The 14,542-nt window shown below is 46.8% G+C and overlaps 1 long non-coding RNA gene across 1 annotated transcript in view; it reads right to left on the bottom strand.

Annotated features, from left to right (window-relative positions):
* The window catches only part of LOC121824745 (uncharacterized), a 47,895-nt gene extending 34,961 nt beyond the window's left edge, over positions 1–12,934 (bottom strand). Inside the window, exons 1-2 of the long non-coding RNA XR_013046803.1 lie at positions 12,864–12,934; positions 2,918–3,026 (exon numbers count right to left, since the gene is read on the bottom strand). This is a non-coding gene — a long non-coding RNA (uncharacterized LOC121824745). The remainder of the gene's footprint in view (positions 1–2,917; positions 3,027–12,863) is intronic.
* Positions 12,935–14,542: the final 1,608 nt, after the last annotated feature.

Raw genomic sequence — 14,542 nt, 5'->3', positions numbered from 1 at the left:
GAGTCACTTATTCCTAAAAATACCTCTTAGAGAGAGCATTGAATGCTGCATCTTAGAGATGAGCAATTGGGGTTCATAATTGCTGCCCCACATTTATAAGCAAGGATGATGAGGCAAAAAGGACAGCACTTCTTTCTCCTCTTCTCCTTCCCACCTTCTCAGGGAGGAAAAGGAATTGAGAAAAACCTACAAAGGCGCGAGGAGGCCTGAAAGCATCTCCAGGAGCATTCAGAGGAGCAGGTCCTAGCCAGGGCTTGACAGGCTGCAGGGCATGCATATCGTGTGCCAGCAGCAGGAGCTACTGGAGCCTCTCTACCCAATTAAACTCTGCCTGTTTAGCAGTCATGGGCACTACTTTATGATAACAAATATGTAATTAAATTGTTATGTATCCATGATCTTTTATAATGTAAAAAGGGATTCCTGGAAGAGAAAAAAATTACAGCATTCCATCTCTTTCTATTCTAGGTCCTTATCTAATTTTTGCACATGCTCCTTTTTCAAATAATGTATGTTTAAATTGTCATGTTTCACCAAAAAAAGAAATGAGTTTGAATCTCCAAGGTTGTTGCTAAGCAAGTGGTGAACACATGCTGTGTGGTTTGGGGGGAGGGGTGGCCTTCCCATCATGCCCCTGAGTTCCACATCTAGTCTCTCACTTTGAAGACTTGAGCCAGCTCTGAACTTGAATGCAGACACACACACACACACACACACACCTCTGTTCTTATGACCTCTTCTTTTGACCCCTGCAGCACAGCTCACAGCCCTTTGCTCAGGATCCTGTAGGAGGCACAGCTCAAGGTTAGCACTGGAGGAACCAGACTTGTTAACACACAGGTCTATTTTCTTCAAAGGAAGAAAAAACTGACATCTGGTCACCCAGAAGCTGGATGACCAGAACTTACAAGCAAGTCTTCCTGAATCCCCCCAAATCCTGGGCATTGTTTAGACCCTAATTCTGAGCTGTGTCTCTCAGTGAATAGAACCTGTCCTTATTAAAGAGGTTCCATGTACTTTGCATCCTCCACCAACAGAATCTCTCCTTATGCTTATTACAGATCCTTCCTCTTTAGACCCTTGGCCTGAACTTATTTATCAGCCAATAGAACTCATTCTTATTGTGAAGGTCACAGGTGCTTTGCTGCTTTGCTAGGGGGTTCTATGTCATTATGCCTAAAGCTTTGTTGTGATAACTGTCACTTGGAAAGCTTTTCCTGGAGTTTTACTGTGTTTAAATGTAAAGAAGAAATAAGCTCTGGAGGTCAGACTCCGGCAGTTTGGGCCCAGTGCCTGCAAAATTGGTGCTGACTCTCACTCTTCACCTCGCACAGATCTTTCCCTGCTGGCTGTGACGCTTGCAGGGTCCCGGACAGGGTCCCACCAGAAAGTGGAGTTGCTCTCAGCAACTTCCAACCTGTGCAAGCTGGACACTGTGTCCAAGTCATGCCTGTGGGGGACAGGGTGGAGAGAGGACACACCTTGAAGTCTTCTGGGGCGATTTTGAATCAACACAGTGATGCAGTCAGTAAGGGAAAGGACAGTTTGCTGAAGGAAATTTATCATCAGGGAGAATAAAGGACAGAGACAGAAGGCCCAGAGGCCAGTACAAAACCGCAGGAGGTAATTAACTTATACAGGGAAGCTGGTTGTCCTGGGCATGTAGTCCATTTGGTAGTCACTTGGGAGTGTTCATGAGTCCTACTTCAACTCCCAGCATCATACAAACTGGGTGTAGTGTTATATGTCTATAATCCTAGCATTTAGCAGGTGGCAAGAGGGCAATCAGAAATTCGCAGCTGCTTAGAAAGTTTGAAGCCAGCCTAGGCTACATAAGAACTTGTCTCCAAAATGAAAATAAAATGAAACAAAAAAAAGTAAACCAGCAAAAATGTTTATTTTGGTTCACAGTTTGGAAATTCAAGCCCAGGATGACAGGCTATTGCTTTGGGACTAGGAGGACAGGACATCATGGGATTCGGCCCGTGTGATGGAACAGCAAATCACCTCTGGCCTGAACAAAAATGAGAAAGAAGAGATTCGGAGTGTGCACCCATCTCCACAGGCACACCTCCCATCTCCAGAAGGCTCCTGTGGAGTATGACCCTCAGGACCAAACCTTTATCATGTAGCTTTGGGAGGACAGACAGAAATCCAAACTGGAGGTACATAGGCAAGCCCAGACTGCAGCCTTGGACTATGATGGTTGAGGTGAGCAAGTGTCCCAGGGGTGATGATGTCAGAGGGGAAACTTGAAGAGGAGCAGGTGACCCTGGGGAACTGAAGGAGCTCATGGTAATAGGGTCACTGCTTACCAGAGGCTGGCTTAACCTCTAGAGAGACCTATGCATCTGGTTGTCATCCTTTTCCTAGAGTGTCCCTCACTCTTGGAAACCACACACACACACACACACACACACACACACACACACACACACCACACCTCATAAACACTGTCATACACAAGTTGCTGAAGCCTGCAGGGAGGAAAGAGGAGGGCAGTCTCCACCAACCACTAGGACAGAAGCGAGCAGCAGCACATTCTTCTGGTCACCTTTGTGCTCTCTAAAATCTAGTGCTCTTCACGCACTCCTTGTTGGCAGGAAAGAATCTCCTCGCCCCAGGACCTCAGTACAGCTGAGGCTCGCTAACACACTCACCCACTTCTCAAAAGCTTTCCCCGGGTGGGAATTGCCACACAACCGCTGAGTGTCTACCCATCTGTGACACTGGCTCATGCTCAGTTTTCTTCTACTAGGTGAGACACTGCGTGGCCAGGCTGTAATAAACAAGCCCCATCCAGGGATCAGGAAGGACTTGGCTGGACAGAGGCCTGTGAGAACGGCAACCGGGTGGGTGTTCAATGAGAAGCTCTGAGATGTTCCCCTACATTTTCATCAAGTTATTGGAAACTCACCTGATCTCACAATGTCAGCCAGTGCCTTCCAGCAGGATGATTGACAGAGGCTGTGCACACTCATAAGAGGAGCTTTTGCTGCTGCGCTGAGGCTTGCTGGAGGGGGAGCCTGTGTGAGCAAAGACGGTGAGAGATGAAGCCTGGAAATGGCGGGGAACTGAGTGACAAGAGGAGAATCACCCCCCCCCACCCCAAAGTTGTCTCTCTGCGGGTCTGTTTATTTTGGTACGTAGTGAGATGTAGGAAGGTGAGGCCCTGCAGGTTGAGGCTGTTCTAAGGGTTTACGAAGCAGTGGTAAAGCCAAGCAGCTTGGTCCCCACCCCATCACTGCAGCCGCCAAGGAGCCTGGGCCCTGGCAGCCCTACCTGTGTAAGTGACCCGTCTGACAGGAGTGAATATGTTCCCAAGAGACATTTGTGCACTGCTCTTTGGAAAGAGTGGACCCCAAGAAATTCGAATTTCCACAGGAGTCTCCTACTGGGAAAAGAAATGGTTGAAGTCCTGGAGACAGCCAGAGGAGGAACCTGCCTCCTAGAGAAAGACTGACAACTTGTCAGATGAACTTGTGGAAGGGACTCCACAGTGGTAGTTTAGGCTGTGTACTGCACAGCCAATAACTTAAAGCCCTGCACATAGGCTCCAGGCCCCACAAGCCTGCGCTGTTGCTAATCCCTGCACCTCTCTCTTCTCATGATCCCGAATAACTGGGCTCCTGCTGTAGCTAGACGATGCTGTAGATCAAAGGGGAGCTTCCCTGAGCACCTGGGAAGCAACAAGTCCCAGTTCTTCTTATGCATTTATTTGTCTTGGTTGCAGAGTCATCGGGGCAGGGGGAAACACTGGAGTTGGAGCAAATGCCCAGGATCTCAAATGCAGAGCCCTCAGGGAGCAGAAGCATGGGTGCCAGTCTTAGAGCCACACTGTGTGCAGCACAATCCTCTGAGCAAAATAACAGCCATCTTCATAAAAACCAGCTGCGTTGGCAGAAGGTCATCCCAGCTGGATTTGTTGACTACTGACATTACCTCACAGAAGGAAGCATAGACAGTCATCGAACTCTCACCTGAGTATTTGGTGACTCCTCCTAACCAGTTGTAGACAATTATGCCCAAATTTCACGTGACCTCAAGGTCTCGGGGAGGGGCTAGGTTGCATAAACTGGGAAGATGAGGGGAGGGGGCTTCATCTATACAGTTATGGGGAAGTCATCATCCATGCTGCATAAAGACATTCCGGGGTGCCAGCTTTAGGTCACCCATGCTCCTGTTGGCAACCTCTCCACCATACTCTCTAAGAAAGCTCAATACATTCACTGGTTCCCTAGGTTGAACTTTGGTGGAGTTGAACTTGGGTTTGTCATTGGGATTGTATTAGGAGGGTATAAATGTTGCCTAGTCCTGTGCCCCCAGGGGAAAAGTTCTCATAGCAGGGATGCAGGTACGCTCCTTGACAAAGTCTATCAGATGGCCCTGTGTCCTCTGACCTTAGCCGGGGACACTCCTTATGGCCAAGTTTCCTTAAAGGCTCAGTTGTAATTGGAAAACCAGGCTGTGTTTGTGAAAATGCCACTAAAAGGGTGAAGTGGGTTCTTGGGGCTGGAGATATTCTCTGGCTGGTGTAAGAAACATGTGGAATAGGAAGGATCTCTGAAAACAAAGAAGGAAAGGGATTGAGGGGATGGCTTGGTGTACAAAGTGCTTGCTGTGAGTAAATCTGGACTCAGCATCGCGTGTCTGCAACCCTGGTATTGCTATGGTGAGGCCAGAGGTGGAGTCTGGAGAATCCTCAGAAGCCTGTGGCTCAGTGAGCCTGGCACATACTGCCCCTATCAAGAGACCCTGTCTCAAACGAACTGGAAGGGGAGGGATGATGCCTCCTGTGGTCCGCTGGGCAACACATGTGTGCTATGGCACATATGCCAGCACTCATGAGCACGCACACACACACACAGACACACAGCACAGTAGTGGCGTCGTCGCTGAAGGACTACAGGACCCATATTCTTGTGCCTTCGGGAGCCCAGAAGAAAGCTGGCATAACCTGGGTTCCCTGAAGTTCAGAAGGTGAGGCTAACCTTACCTAGTTAACATTCAACTCAAAACCGGAATAATCAGCACATCAAAGGATAAAAAGGAAAGGCTATGTCCTCAAGATGGGTGGTAGAGGGAAGGACAGCAGGAAAGCAGCCTTCTCACCGGGCCGAGGATTTGAGTGCCATGACCTCACATGCGGAGCAGCAGGCTGCAGTCACAGTGTGCCCACCCCACTGTGTTCTCAGAACCAGCACGTGGGCCCGGTCTCAGCTCCTGCTAAGTGCTCAGCTGTGTAATACATCACAAAATCAAAATGACTTCCCTTCCAAATGCATGCTGCTCCGGGCATGCTAAACTCGATGCCAGCCCCAGCATACATAATTCACGTGTCATTTAGAGTGCCCAGAGTTCCATATGGAATGGCATACCAATGAGGCTGCAGGACGCTGCCAGCCTTGCTTCTTGAGAGAGGCTTCAAGAGGCGTTGGAGCAGCTCACTCTCGTAATGGGGTCTGAGAAGGAGGGAAGGCAGGAGGGGAAAGACATAAGCACACTCCAGAAAGCGCTGCTGAGAAGTGGCTCTGAAAGTTTGCCCACAGGAAGTGTGCTCACATGAAGTGGAGAGAGAGAGAGAGAGAGAGAGAGAGAGAGAGAGAGAGAGAGAGAGAGAGAGAGAGAGAGAGAGAGAGAGAGAGAGAGAGAGAGCAGCAAGAAAAGAAACAAACACAAGATCATCCTGACATGTTCCATGTTTTACAAGTGGAGTCTCCGCCTCAATCTGTATTCTGGAGCCATGAAGTAAGAACAGCTATAATCCCACCCCGCATCATTTCCTCCCATCACCTACGGTCTCTACCATGTGCCAAGTGCAGTCGCAATTGTATAAGCAGACAGTCTACCTACTTTACTGTGTTCAGATGTGTGTGTGTGTGTGTGTGTGTGTGTGTGTGTGTGTGCATTTTCAAGCATGTTTGCATGTGAGGGTCCATATGCATATATGTGCACGTGCATGTGAAGGCCAGAGGACAACCTCAGCTGTTGTTCGTCAGGCAGTATCCACCATTTGTAGAGCCAGGGTCTCTCATTGACCTGGAGCTCACCAGGAAGGCAAGGCTGGCTGCCAGCATGACCCAGGGTTCCTTCAGGCTCCAGCTACCCAGTGCTGGGATTGCAACCACATGCTGCCATGTCCAGTGTTTTCATTTTTTCTAATGTGGGTGCTGGGAAGTGGAACTCAGGGTCTCATGCTTACAAGGCAAGCACTTTGCTTCCTCAGCGATCCCTACAGTGTTTTATACATGGAATTAAAATGATAAAAAAAAAAAAGATCAGATTACTTGTTCACTTGCCTATGGTTCCTTCAACAATGATTCTAGCCTCATGAGAATAGGTTGGGATCATAAGAAGGGCCTGCATCTGTTCTCCCACTTGGTTCCAAGGCCAGTGCAGCTGTTTATGCTCATGCCCTGAGTTGCACAAAGTAAGTCGGAGCTGGTGCAACAAGAAACTGTGACAAGGGCCACTGCTGGGAGTCTCACGCCATATGGAAGCCAATTCTCCCTGAACAGCAACAGAACAGTGGGAAACACTATGCTTAGGTGAGATTTCTCACACACTCTTCTCCCTGGAGTACTCCTCAATAATCCTCCAGTTTTCTAGAAACTGCAGGGCTGAATTTCCTGACCCTTCCAACCCACACTTATTTTCCAATTGACAAATAGTAATGGCATATATTTCTTGGATGAAATGTGTTTCTTCAGGACACGTGTACCTTATGGGATGGTCAAACTGGGATAGTTGATATCTCTGTCATCTCGTATACGTTATTATGATGAGAACATTGAAATTCTCCTGTGTGCAGTTGGAAGCATGAAAAGCTTTATTAGCAGCATTGTTACCAGCAAGTCACCTTGCTGAACAACCGTACACTAGAACGTTTTAACTTGGTTTTTTTGTGTTTGACATTTTGCCACCTACATATATAGTGTTCACCCCCACCATTGCCTTCTGTTTCCCTCCTACTTACCCCCTTCTTCTTCTTCTGACTAGTCCTCTTATGTGTGAGTGCATGTGTGTGCATGTGCACACGTGTATGTCTGTGCTTGAGTATGTGTGTGTGCATGTGCGTGTGCATGTGCGTGTGCGTGTGCGTGTGCGTGTGCATGTGTGTGTGTGTTCCAATATATTTAGTTAGGGCTGCTTATGTAAAAGTAGGGTGAGGGGTCAGAAGCATGGGCACCTTACCAGTGGCTACACTCCTGAAGAAACTGTCTCCGTCTTCCCCAGCCTGTAACTCTCTAAGATGAGAGAGCCTCATGAGCACCCCTCTTCTCCGTGATGGAGTCTTGACAGGCCCAATCTTGCACAGGTCTCGTGCAGGAAATCATGGCTGTGGCGAGTTCATGAGTGCAATAGTCATGTCAGGCCTGGGAGACAGGGCTCAACACCTCTCCACCCATCCTCTAGCGCTCACACTCTTTATGCTCCCTATGCTATGATGCTCCGAATCCCTGAAGGGATGATATTTTAACTCAGTTCAATATTCACTTTAAAGGTTGATGACTTTAAAGTGTAACAGGCATGTGCTTAAGAGATTTTAAAAAGACCTAGAGGTAAAAATTGTATGTCTAGGGTTGGCAAGATGGCTCCATGGGTAAAGGTACCTGCTGCCAGCTTTGATGACCTGAATGTGATCTCCAGGTCCCACAAGAAAAAAGGAGCGAATTGACTCCCTCAAGCTGTCCCCTGACTTTCAGCGTGCATTGTGGTGTTAGTTCATGTGCGCACACACACACACACACACACACACACACACACACACACACACACTATGCATATAAATAAATAAAATTAAAGCTTTAAAAATCAATAAATAAAAATCATGTCTAATGAGTAAGAACAATAAAAATGACAGTAAGTCTTTTTAACATCACCATTCAGAAGAGCCCATTACATAGCATGAGTCATCAAGATTATGACTTCCTCTGTGGCTAGGTCCCAGTCCTCAAGGTATAGCCCAGAACTGGCAGTTTTAGGATCATCTGGAAGAACTTCTTCTCAGCAATGCAAATTCTGCAGCCCCTGCCAGAACTCAGAGTGGAAGAACACTCCAAGCCTGTCCTGACTTGCCAGTTTTACCTACACACCCAGCCTTAGGTTCCAGAATCCTAATCATCATTTCATCATATTGTCGGCCTGGGTACCAGGTGGCAGGTGCTGGTCTAATCTTTCTGCAGAAAGTAGCTTAGTGAATTTAAAGAAACTAAGCTGAGGAACATCCCAGCCTTATTGCTGAGATGATGAGGTGTTGGAGAAATTTAAAATGTGCCCAGGAAAGGCAAGAAACTATCCTACTGCACAGGGAACAAAATGTGAAGAAGCTTGAAGTGTGGGCCATCAGTGGTGACTTTATTCTCAAGAGCAGCAACAGGGAAAGGGTAGAGGTCGGATCAACCCAACAGGACAGATGCTGGACAAGTACTGTCTCCTCAAGAGAGAAAACTGAGCATCTACTATGAAGAGCTAGACAGCACCATTGACCTTTAATGTGATGTGAGGGGATCTGCTCTTTGTGGTTTTCCTCATCCATATCCATAGTCCAGTTTAATCATGGGAAAAAATAAAATCATACCAATCTCAATTAAAGGACACTGTAGACATCACTTGACCAATTGATCACAAAACTGCTAAGGTCATCGAGAAAACATCATAGTCTGGGAAGAGCAAAGAAGAGGTGTGTCAAATTATTTTTGTGTCCTAAATGAGATACTGAAAGATAACAAGACCATTAGAAAAGACCCAAAGGGATGTGAACAACACTGACCTTACTTTATAGCAGTATATCAATATTTGCTCATTAACTATGGCAAATGTCCCATATTATTGTAAAATGTTCCTAATGAGTCAGATAAGTATTGGGTAGAAGGGAATTTTTTAAATGTTATAGAATACTGAAACCATTATAAAGTGAAATACTTACTTATTTAGATACAAGGTCTTTTTTATCCCAAGCTTCCCTATAATACCATAGAATGGTGTGACTCCACCTCCCAAGTGCTAAGATTATATAAGGACACCATGCTTAAGTTATAGGGTGCTGGGGGTTCTAACCCAAGGCCTTGTGCATGTCAGGCAGGTACTCTACCAACTTAGCCACATCTCCAGACTCTAAAAATAATTTTGTTTAAATAAACACACTTGCATGCACTTGGGAAACCACCATAGCATATTCTAAATTGAAGGATAGAGTCAGGATTCTGATAGCAAACCAAAAAATAGAGTTTCCCAAGTCCTGACTCCTGATGCCTTTGCAGCAGATGAGTCACTGTCTCCCCACTTTCTGATGCTTTCTGCTGTGTGCTACAAAGGCAGGTGGCATGGTAATTATTCCTTTATTGGGTCTGGTGCCACTGAAACATATGATGCTCATTTTCAGTACCTCACCCTGGAGTGTCTCAAGTAGCTCTGCCTGTGAGTTATAGAATACTAATGGCACAGATGTGGAGAAGCCAGACACACTGATGGTGTGCTGGGACCACTTAGCTTCCACAGCATCCAAGGTTCAGACCAACTCCACAGTGGCTCGGGGAAGCTTCTACTCTTCACAGAGAAGTGTGGGCAAGAGATGGACTGTGATCTTACCTACTTTTCCAGGAGTGGGAATACACATGAAGCCCCCCAGAGTACAGCTGGGAACTGTTTCCCCAAAGCCCCAACAGTCTCGTCTAAATGTTGTCAACCTGATCCCCATATTGAGACTCCCTAGGTCATGCTATAATTTTGCTTGGTCTAAATATGTATTCTTCTCAGTCGTCTCTTGAACCATAAAAAAGGAAAAGGCATAAAATAGGACTGCTGGCATGAACATTTTCTCACAAGGTTTTTTAGAAGCAAGATATATTTCAATTCCTCTGGTAGAGCTTGCTAAGCCAGAGAAATATCCTCAGTTTTCAAGTCTGCTTTTTTATCCCAGTTTCTCTCTCTCTCTCTCTCTCTCTCTCTCTCTCTCTCTCTCTCTCGTGTAGACATGAGCATAAAAGTGTGTGGGGAGCAGAGAATAATCTCAAGGTTCATTACTGAGGTACCATTCACCTTGTTTTGCAAGACAGAGTCCATTAATGACCTGGAACCTGGGACATATATGGCTAGCAGGTCCCAGGGATTCACCACCTCCCCAGTACTGGGATGACATGAGCATTCTCCCATGCTGTGGGATAATCCTTCCGCACGCTGTGAATATGTATTACTCTGATTGGTTTAATAAAGAAGCCGACTGACCAAGAGCTGAACAGGATAAGGTTAGGTGAGAGAGCCACACTGAGAATGCTGGGAGGAAGAAGGGTTGAGTTGGAAGAGTCTCAAACAGATTCAGAGAGAAGAACAACAGGCATGTCGTGCTGAGAAAATGTACCAAGGCACATAGCAAAGCGTAGATAAGCAATACGGGTTAATTTAAATGAAAGAGTTGGTTAGTAACAAGCCTGAGCTATTGGCTGAACATTTATAATTAGTATTAAGCCTCTATGTGGTTACAAGGGAGTGGCTTGTAGGACAGAAACTTCTGCCTACACTCCCATGCTCAGATTTTTTTTTAAACATGGGTTCTAGGGATCAAACACAGGCCCTCATGCTTGCAAGACAAGTTGCTTACCAACTGTACCACCTCTCCAGCCCTGTCAACCCCCATTCCTTATTCCCTTATGTGCATGTCAAGTGTAGTACATGTGCATGCATCAACAATGGGTCAGGGTGTTTTGCAGACTATGATTACTCACCACTGGATGGCCACATCAGGCCATTTCAGCAGAAGCATTTGTGATTCTGTGAAGGCAGAAGGACTAGGGTCTCTCTCTCTCTCTCTCTCTCTCTCTCTCTCTCTCTCTCTCTCTCTTTCTCTCTCCTCTCTCTGGAGCTTGGAGCTTGGAAAGAGTCCACTGAACATGACCCATGGGTGTCAGACAGCATTCCAATGTGCAAAGAGCCTCCTGCCAGGTCAGACTCATTGAGTTCCTGTTCTGTTTCTAGCATCCTGGGTCCTGTGACAGAGAAATCCCAGCACTCTGCAGCAGGGCCAGATCCAGAGGAGGCTCCCAGGGAGAGGAGACCCCCTCAAGTTACAGTCTGGGCTTGCAAAAGGGTCGTTTTCTCCTCCAGCATGACAGGGAGGCAGAGTTATTGCTGAGAGGGACCATTCATCAGAATGCTGGCATTCACAGTGTCGGCCTCTGGAGGAAGGATTCCCATTCTGTAGCCCAAAGAAATGAGGCCATTAGCCTTTTCTCAAAGAGGACACATTTTTAAGGATCTGTCCCAACTAAGGGGCTGTAGTCCTGTCACACATCTGTGATTAGTGCCCTCTCCACACCCCATGTGGGACTCTCTCTTTCTATGAGTCATTAGGCAGGATGAAGCACTCAAGGAACTTTCAGAAGGAATGTGCTGTGCCATTACTGTCCCCAAAGGAGGGGCACTAACCCAGAAAGCCACCTTTCCAGAAAGAAACACCCACTTCCTCTCTGTTTGAAAGAGGAAATGGGATGCGGAGGAGGTCTTTGCTGTCAGCAACTGTATCATCTAACACAGTGGTTCCTTCTTGTACCCTGTCTGCCTCCAAATAGTTTCAAATTACTAAGTCAGATGCAAGCCTGTGGCAGGGCAAAGTGAACACATGATTTGGATTTGATGAGACACGTGCCTAGCCTCCACCTGCAGACACATCTCCTTGGGCATTGCACAGTGCTCTTTAAGAGGTAATGAGGAGGAACGCTATCATTGCACCAGGGATGCTGGCTTCCACATAGATGGTAAAGATTGAACTATGCCATTTCCATTAACTATGATCACAGGCATGTTAGGGAGTCCTCTTGTTGAACTGCAAATTTCCTGCAGAGCCTGCTGAGGGAATGGGAGTTAGAGAAAGGGTAGCATTGATTATATCCACGGGACAACATCTGACAGGAATCCCCATCAGCTACGAGAATGTCTGGCAGCAGTGTGGAAGGCTGTGGTGAATGGGACAAAAGGATTCCCTCTTTTCTCCTCCACATTCTCAGTCCAGTGTTACTTTCTGTCTCAGAAGGAAAAAGAAAAAAGAGGCGGATGCCCACAGCGCTCTGCCTGGAGTTCTTGCTTCAGAGAAGAGCCACATGAGAGAAGGTCCTAAGACCTACTCTTCACAGTCAATGCTTCTGTAGACAAGACGGTGTCTGAGAAGAACACAGAGAACACACACAGCAGTCCCCCATCTTCTCACTTTCAGCACTGGCCAATAGGCAGACCTGAGGTCATCACGCATGCTTCCTGATTCCCACTAGACGGTCTCCATTCTACACCAAGCATGCTGGTAGTGACTGTCACCTCAGCACTGAGAACTTTGAGGCAGAGGGATGGCAGTTTCCAGGCCAGCCTAGGATACACAGCTAGACCCCCATCTCAATACTAAAATCAAAAAGTGAGATGAAAAGGTCTCAGTTTGTCTGGCAGGCTCATTCTCTTCCTTTGAGACTATGAGAGGTAAAAGAACTCTCTGCTTTCCTAAGGAATCTTTTTTTTTCCTTCCTAGAAAATACTTGTTAGGTATAACGCACATTCTATTGGTAAATTGCCATGGTCTGTTGTGTTCACCGAGAAACAGGCCCTGACTTTCCTCAGTGATGGAGTGTGACGTGGAAGAGTAAGATGAAATAAGCCCTTTTCTCCTTTCAAATTAGTGTGGTCACTGCCTTGTCACAGAAACAGACATGAACTAGGACAATTCCCTACTTAGCGTCCTTAGGCCTAAGCATGATGGGGCATGCACATGATTAAAATCAGGTGCATTATGGACATGCACGGTGGAGAAAATGGTACATAACTTAAAAAGTATCAATGAAAATAGAGGCCCACCCAAACTTCATCCTCGGTGAGAAAGTTACCTTTAACTCCATAAAAGGAAGCCCCAACGACAACCAGAGCCCTCTGGTACCCTCGACTCACATGGCCTGCTGCATTTGTTACTTTTCTGTTACCGTGGTAAGCTCTGTGACCTAGGCCACTTAGAAAGGAAGTTATGGTTCCAGAACAGTTGGATTATGTCATTGCAGGGAAGCATGGCAGTGAGTACCAGGCGCGGCAGCAGGAACAAGGCTTGAGGGTGCACAGCCTCAAATGCAAGTGTGAAGCAGACAGAGAGAACCGGAGGTTGTACAAGGTTCAACTCCCCACATCCCCCCTCCATCCCCGGTGACACACTTCCTCCATCAAGGCCATACCTCCTAAACCTCCCCAACAGTACTGCCAACCAGGGACCAAGAGTTTAAATACTCTGAGCCAATGGGGAGCATTCTCATCCAACCCTCCACATGCACCATCACTCTTGACACTGTATCCGAACATTCTGTCTCTTTGCTATGAATAAAATCCCCTTGCTGCTTTGCAAGCCCATGTGAGCCTTTATTTCAGACCCCTGAATAAAAGATCAAGAACCTGGAAACACCAGCCTATTCCCAGCAACAGTAACAAAAAAAAAAAAAATCACTGTCCAGATGGAGATTCTCTTCTTTGAGCCTGATTGCAAACCACCCCTGGGACTCCGGGTTGTAGTGATGAGAACAGGAGGAGAAACTGTACACAGTCAGGGCAGGTACCCCAGAAGCACCAGCTCCAGAAAAGCCCTTGGTCTTGTCCTCACTGGAGGCCAGAAATGTTTGAGTGCTCTGGTCTCTGACCTGCTTCCTAAAAGATTTAGAGTTACCTCTTCAGAGAGCAGCCTTGGTCACGGCCCTGTTGGAGGCCATTATGGAAAGCTACTTCTCTGACATGGGTGGAGACCTAACATTCCAAGCTACCCAAAGCATAAAAGAACTAATTCAGTTGGGCTGGTCAGTTACCTAGCCAAGGGACCATCTCTCCGGAAGGTGGGACCACTGCTAGGAAGGCAGGCATACCGTAAGCCATGCTGAAGAAATAGGTAACTAATTATCCCTTTTAAAAGCTAATGTATTTTTCTTCTCGGGACTCAGGGACTCCTAGCACAGTCCCTACAGGACTCCTCGAGGTTCTAGTGGGCCTGAACTCTTCTCAGTTCTGACTCAGAAAAACACAACTATTTGTCTCTTTTTCCCCCTTTTATATCTTTCTTGGGAGGCTGGAAAGACCCTGAGTATGCTTTTTCTGGTGCTTTGAGCTCATTTTTTCCCCAAAGCTCCCATGCTGCTGCCTGCTACCAAGAGGCTGCCTTCTATTCTGACTTAATTCAAACAACAGAGACCTTTCCTCCTTGCTTCTCCTCTCTATTAACCTTCTATGGGCACTGTTGAGATTTGCAACTTATCTGCCCCTTAGGGCCTTGATTTCCCAATATCAGTGATTCTTTCTGTGGTAGCTTCTCTATGGACATCCCTGTGGAAGCTTCTCTATAGACTTCCCTGTGGGAGCTTTTCAAGGTATCTCCACTCAAAGGCATTGTGGGGAATTTTGTTCTTCGCCTCTGCCTCTGGGCCCTGACCTTTAGAAATACAGACAGTTTACTACAAGATAGAACAGGGTTCTAAGAATAGAGATGCCACAGAGAGAAGCAGGCCAGAGAGCCTGGGAAAGCCCAGAACTCAAATAC

This window comes from Peromyscus maniculatus, chromosome 21 (assembly GCF_049852395.1).
Source record: "Peromyscus maniculatus bairdii isolate BWxNUB_F1_BW_parent chromosome 21, HU_Pman_BW_mat_3.1, whole genome shotgun sequence".
NCBI lineage: Eukaryota > Metazoa > Chordata > Mammalia > Rodentia > Cricetidae > Peromyscus > Peromyscus maniculatus.
This window is presented reverse-complemented; position numbering and strand designations above follow the sequence as displayed.